This window comes from Balaenoptera physalus, assembly GCF_965194825.1.
Source record: "Balaenoptera physalus genome assembly, chromosome: 7".
Lineage (NCBI taxonomy): Eukaryota > Metazoa > Chordata > Mammalia > Artiodactyla > Balaenopteridae > Balaenoptera > Balaenoptera physalus.
Window position 1 is genome coordinate 61154239 of NC_138886.1, and position 7262 is coordinate 61161500.

Below are 7262 nucleotides of genomic sequence, written 5' to 3' on the forward strand. Positions count from 1 at the left end.
ACCACCATCCACCAATCCCACTTCTGGTTATATATCCAAAGGAAATGAAATCACTCTCTTGAAGAGATACCTGCACTCCTGTGTTCACTGCAGCATAATTCATAATAGCCAAGAGATGGAATCAACTGAAGTTCCACCAGTGGATGAATGGATAAAGAAAAGGATGTGTGTGTATATATATACATATATATATATATATATATACACACACACACACACATATACATATACATATATATAATATATACACACAATGAAATATTATTCACCCATAAAAAAGAAGGAAATCCTGCCTTTGGTTATTTGAAAATAACCAAAGTCATAGAAACCAAACAGCTTGGTGGTTGTCAAAGTTTGGGTGGGGTGGGTGATATGGAGGAGTAGGTCAAATGATACCAACTTCCAGTTATAAAATAGGTAAGTTTTGGGTACATAATATACAGCATGTTGATTATAGTTAACAATATCGTATTGTATATTTAAAAGTTGCTAAGAAATTAGATCTTAAAAGTAGTCATCACAGGGACAAAATGTGTAATCATGTGAGGTGATGAATGTTAACTCTATTTATTGTGGTAATCATTTCACAATATATACATACTCAAAAGATTATGTTGTATACTTTAAACTGATATAATGTTATATGTCATTTATATCTCAAAAAAGTGGAAAAATGAAAGATGACAATGAAAGTGGTCTTCAGGTAATTTCTAAACAAACAACTTCCACCAAAAGCAAATGAATATATAATACATAAACTATGTATGCCAAGTAAGATGACAAAATTTTATTTAAGATAAATGAACAAGAAAGTATGTCTCTCAGTCTTATCCTTAAAAGAGTAAATTTATTACTCCACAGCTATACATATTTCCATCTTTTTTTTAATTGTATTTCATCCTTATCATCTATATATACACATAATTATATTAAATGAGAACATGAAATCAGAGGTAAAAAATGTGACTAAATTTAAAAAATCATTGAATGAGTTAGAATAAAGGCCTTAAAGATGAAAAAAATATATTTAAATGTTGCTTAATAATGTCAAAAGTTCATTGTTGCTTCAGAAGAAATGAAAGTGTAACCAGATGAAGAGAATTCATAAGTTTCTGAACAAATCACTACTGAAATAAATTCTTAAAAGGAAAATAATGAAATATGCTTTAAATTAGGAAGCTTTCATCAAAATGTATTATACCAAAAACAGTAAAATAGAGCATGAGATCCAAAATCTTACTTTAAAAAAAGGTGAAAATAAAAGTTGATGCATAAATTGTGACCCACTCTTTACAGGTATAAAAGAAAAGAAAATGGCTAAAGCAATTATCAACCCCATTTTAAATAAGTTCAGTAAAGGTGTGAGTTCAACAGAATGAAAGCACTGGAAATGCAGGAATGTAAAGTCACTGGGAAACCAACTGGAGTTTCAATGGCTAAGAAGGAAATCAATGCACATATTTTTAAGTGCATTATTGTTTTCATGCATTATAGCATCTTTCAACAATTAAACTTTTTCCCAGCAAAGTAAATGATACCCTGAGGGCTTACCACGGTTAATATACCTTTAGAAACTTAGCAATTCTCTTTTTCTCAGCAATAACGTTTTGAAAATTACTGGGTTTTTGTGTGTGGAAAGCACTTTACACATATTAGGTCATTAATAAAACTACTCCTATGGGAAATAAGTGAAACTTTTTTTTTTAAGTTAGATTTCAACACTTCTTGTAAACATGCACGCCTACAATACAGTGAAATAGACACACATTACAATTTTTAAAAATCATTATTATTGCTACCTCATTTGTTGGATTATTTGGAATAGTGTGTCTATAGATATTACTCTAATAAAGGCAAATAAATATTTTCATTCAAAGCTCAACTTGGAAACATGAGAAGCTCAGCTGGGATTTACATAGCTAGATTTCTAATTAAGAGCATGTCCTGAACATGCTGCTATTTTATTTTAATAGAAAAAGTTCAACTGCATAGATTTTTACAAGGTTTAGAACGTTGATTGAAAATGTTGTCTTCATATTTTCTACTGGTTCCTTAATATATGTATTGATACTTGATAAAAACATAGTAAGATATTACTTACTCTTTACAGCAGGCATTCTTTGACCCTATTACAGGCAATAAGGGCAGCGAGATCTCAGGATTTCACTGAACAGTTTTAAAGCAATAGACAAAGTAGTTTCATTATCACATGCTCAGTTTTCTCTTTTGAGTCTTAGGCAGTTCTTTCATTGTCCTTATTGCAGTCAATTTGTTATTTTAACTGTTTTTCTCTGAAGTCATGTTGTTTCATTGAGATCCTTGGCCTGTCTTGACTCTCAGGGTACCCTTTAAACTAAGTCATCCTGATGGGTCTATGAGACAGGAATTACTCACAAAAATCAATCTGAAGACAACAAAAATATTTAGTGTGGTATCTGAAATAAATATTACTTTATGTTGAGACACCCATCCCTAAAGGGCAGGAAGTAATATAGTCCAAGTAATATGTTATTGGCAAATTTTAAATAAGTTCTATCTTCTCATGGGTTGAGAGGCAAGATTGCTTATGCTTCATGAGAGCCAAGCGCTTGTCTCAGGAACATTAAGGATGAGCTTTTGTCCAGAAGGACCTTTTCACAAATACTGGTATTTTTGTAGCGTATCTTATTTGTTTAACTAAAACATATCTATTTTTCCAGTGTTTCTTAAGATTGATATTGTGATCAGATTTTCTCTTGCTCAAGCGTACTGCCCAAGGCAAATAGCATCACTTCTAGTAACACCTTTTTGGATTATGAATCAAATCCAATCCCAGAGAAAGGTTCGTGGGGAGCAGTCTGATAGCAGAGCAGAGCAGGCTCTCTGTAAAATGAATTACCCTTAAAGTTTTTTGTCTTCTTTAGTAATTTACTCATTATAACCTGGGATTGTTTTCAAATTTCAATTGTTTTACTATAAACGTCAACAAAATGTTGTTTAGTCCACAACAGAACCCAAATCCACTTCTTTGGTAAAAATGTTTAACAAATGTGTGTTAGGAACAACTGTACACATTTTAAACCCACTGGGTCTTGATCTTATTTAAAAAATAATGGGGTTGACTTAAATCATCATCAATGTGTCTGATGTTGTTTATCAACATGATCAAGCAATTTTACCTATTTTCTATATGATAATATTCAGGACAGTTTCGTAAAACAATTTAGAAAGCAGAAGCTTTTGTTTCCTGCAGAGAATGAATAGTTCTCTTTCCTATGTGAGAAATTTTAAAAATGGAAATGATTATGAAGGACAAATAACAAAGAGCCATGTTCCCACTACTGCAGGTTTACCTTAAACATTTGGTTATATTGCTCCCTGCCATTTTGAAAATCGAAAATAGAAACATAAATTATAACAGATTTAGTTGAAGTTCTCTTCACTCAGTCTCCTTAGCTCTCCTTCTCTCCAAAAGAAAAGTACTATGAAAAATGTCATGCATATCTCTCCATCCCAATAGTTTTATATTTATAAACAGATATGATTTTCATAAACAACGTATTAGTCATTTTATATGTTTTTTAAATAAACTGTATTCTTCTTTTTCAATCAATCAGCATCTTCTCTTCACCTACATTCTGTTTTAGGGATCTATCTACATTGATATATAAAGACAATTCATTCATTCTTTTAAATCCTTGCACAATGTTATTTTGTTTAAAAATTATTACTGATAAATATTTAAATTGTTTCCTGGCTTTTAGAGTCAAAATATGCTGCAAGAAACACCCTCGTAATTGTCCTTTTACAACAAGTGCAAGAGGAAATTTTGTAGAAGAAAATAAATGAAGGTGATGTAAATATAAATATAGTATTATTATACATGAAAAGAAGAGAATTATCTGAGGTTCAAACTTAAAATTTAATAGTTCTGTTAGCTAGTCTGTTTTTAAAAAATCTTTATCTGACACATACAAAGAAGTATCTGCTGTATTACCTTACATTTTCTTGAGTGAACACTGCCACACACATTACCCTATGGTGGGCCTTTCTCATCTGTAGCAACAAAATACTAATAAATCACAATACCTGAGTGATTTTCAAATTTGAAAACATGTAGATAGGTACACAATGGGTTGGAAATGACACACACAAAAAAACAATAAAAACAAAGACAAGAAAGAGAGAAATCCCTTTTCGACCAGTTTGAGCACACTAGATTGAAAGAAACTATGTGCGTGCACACATACACACACAGGTATACACACACACAGTAACACAGTAAGAATCCATTAAATAATAGTATGAGTCTTTTAATAAGAAGAATAGGAAATTGGCCAGGACTACAAGAATTGATTCACAAACAGATAGAGAGGCTGGGGGCAAGATGGCGGAAGAGTAAGACGCGGAGATCACCTTCCTTCCCACAGATACAGTAGAAATACATCTACACGTGGAACTGCTCCTACAGAACACCCACTGAACGCTGGCAGAAGACGTCAGACCTCCCAAAAGGCAAGAAAATCCCCATGTACTTGGGTAGGGCAAAAGAAAAAAGAAATAACAGAGACAAAAGAATAGGGACGGGACCTGCACCAGTGGGAGGGAGCTGTGAAGGAGGAAAGGTTTCCACACACTAGGAAGCCCCTTCGTGGGCAGAGACTGGGGGTGGCAGAGGGGGAAAGCTTCAGAGCCATGGAGGAGAGCGCAGCCACAGGGGTACGGAGGGCAAAGCGGAGAGATTCCCGCACAGAGGATCGGTGCCGACCAGCACTCACCAGCCCAAGAGGCTTGTCTGCGCACCCACCGGGGCGGATGGGGCTGGGAGCTGAGGCTCGGGCTTCGGTGCTAGCCAGGAGGGAGTCCGGGAAAAAGTCTGCAGCTGCCGAAGAGGCAAGAGACTTTTTCTTGCCTCTTTGTTTCACAGCACGCAAGGAGAGGGGATTCAGAGCGCCGCCTAAACGAACTCCAGAGACGGGTGCGACATGCAGCTATCAGCGCGGATCCCAAAGCAACAGGGGCGCAGAGGGAAAAACGGAGAGATTCCCGCACAGAGGCTCGGCGCCGAGCAGCGCTCACCAGCCCGAGAGGCTTGTCTGCTCACCCGCCTGGGTGGGCGGGAGCTGGGAGCTGAGGCTCGGGCTTCGGTGCTAGCTGGGAGGGAGTCCTGGAAAAAGTTTGCAGCTGCCGAAGAGGCAAGAGACTTTTTCTTGCCTCTTTGTTTCGCGGCGCGCAAGGAGAGGGGATTCAGAGCACCGCCTAAATGAACTCCAGAGACGGACGCGAGCCGTGGCTATCAGCGCGGACACAAGAGGCGGGCGCGAGCCGCGGCTAACAGCGCGGACCCCAGAGACGGGCGCGAGCCGCAGTTATCAGCGCGGACCCCAGAGACGGGCAGGAGACGCTAAGGCTGCTGCTGCCGCCACCAAGAAGCCTGTGTGCGAGCGCAGGGCACTCTCCACACCGCCCCTTCAGGGAGCCTGTGCAGCTCGCCACTGCCAGGGTCCCGTGATCCAGGGACAACTTCGCTGGGAGAACGCACTGCGCGCCTCAGGCTGGTGCAACGTCACACCGGCCTATGACGCTGCAGGCTCGTCCGGCATCCGTGCCCCTCCCTCCCCCCCGGCCTGAGTGAGCCAGAGCCCCCAAAGCAGCTGCTCCTTTAACCCCGTTCTGTCTGGGCGGGGAACAGACGCCCTCAGGCGACCTACAGGCAGAGGCGGGTCCAAATCCAAAGCTGAAACCCGGGAGCTGTATGAACAAAGAAGAGAAAGGGAAATCTCTCCCAGCAGCCTCAGAAGCAGCAGATTAAAGCTCCACAAACAACTTGATGTGCCTGCATCTGTTGAATACCTGAATAGACAATGAATCATCCCAAATTCAAGAGGTGGACTTCAGGAGCAGGATATATTAATTTTCCCCCTTTTCCTTTTTTTGTGAGTGTATAGGTGTATGCTTCTGGGTGAGATTTTGTCTGTATAGCTTTGCTTTCACCATTAGTCCTAGGGTTAGGCCCGTCCGTGTTTTATTTTTCTTTTACTCAAAAAAAAAATTTTGTTTCCTAATAAATGTTTTCTTAATAATTTTTTCCTTATTTTCTATTTTTAGAAATTAAAAAAAAAATTAATAAGTTTTTTCATATTTTTTACTTTAAAAAGTTAAAAATTTTTTTCTTAATAAATTTTTTCTTAATAATTTTTTTCTTATTTTTTACTATAAAAAATTAATAAATCTATTTTTAAATATTAAAAAAATTTTTTTTCTGAATACATTTATTCTTAATAATATTTTTTTCTTAATTTTTATTATAATAGCTTTATTTTATTTTATTTTATCCTCTTTCTTTCTTTCTTTCTATTTTTTTCTCCCTTTTATTCTGAGACGTGTGGACGAAAGGCTCCTGGTGCTCCAGCCAGGCATCAGGGCTGTGCCCCTGAGGTGGGAGAGCCAACTTCAGGACACTGGTCCACAAGAGACCTCCCAGCTCCACGTAATACCAAACAACGAAAATCTCTCAGAGGTCTCCATCTCAACATCAAGACCCAGCTTCACTCAACGACCAGCAAGCTACAGTGCTGGACACCCTATGCCAAACAACTAGCAAGATAGGAACACAGCCCCATCCATTAGCAGAGAGGCTGCCTAAAATCATAATAAGGCCACAGACACCCCAAAACACACCACCAGACGTGGACGTGCCCACCAGAAAGACAAGATCCAACTTCATCCACCAGGACACAGGCACTAGTCCCCTCCACCAGGAAGCCTACACAACCCACTGAACCAACCTTAGCCACTGAGGACAGATACCAAAAACAACAGGAACTACAAACCTGCAGCCTGTGAAAAGGAGACCCCAAATACAGTAAGATAAGCAAAATGAGAAGACAAAAAAACCACACAGCAGGTGAAGGAGCAGGGTCAAAACACACCAGACCTAACAAATGAAGAGGAAATGGGCAGTCTACCTGAAAAAGAATTCAGAATAATGATAGTAAAGATGATCCAAAATCTTGGAAATAGAATAGACAAAATGCAAGGAACATTCAACAACGATGTAGAAGAACTAAAGAGGAACCAAGCAACGATGAAAAACACAAAAAATGAAATTAAAAATACTCTAGATGGGATCAATAGCAGAATAACTGAGGCAGAAGAACGGATAAGTGACCTGGAAGATAAAATAGTGGAAATAACTACTGCAGAGAAGAATAAAGAAAAAAGAATGAAAAGAACTGAGAACAGTCTCAGAGACCTCTGGGACAACATTAAATGCACCAACA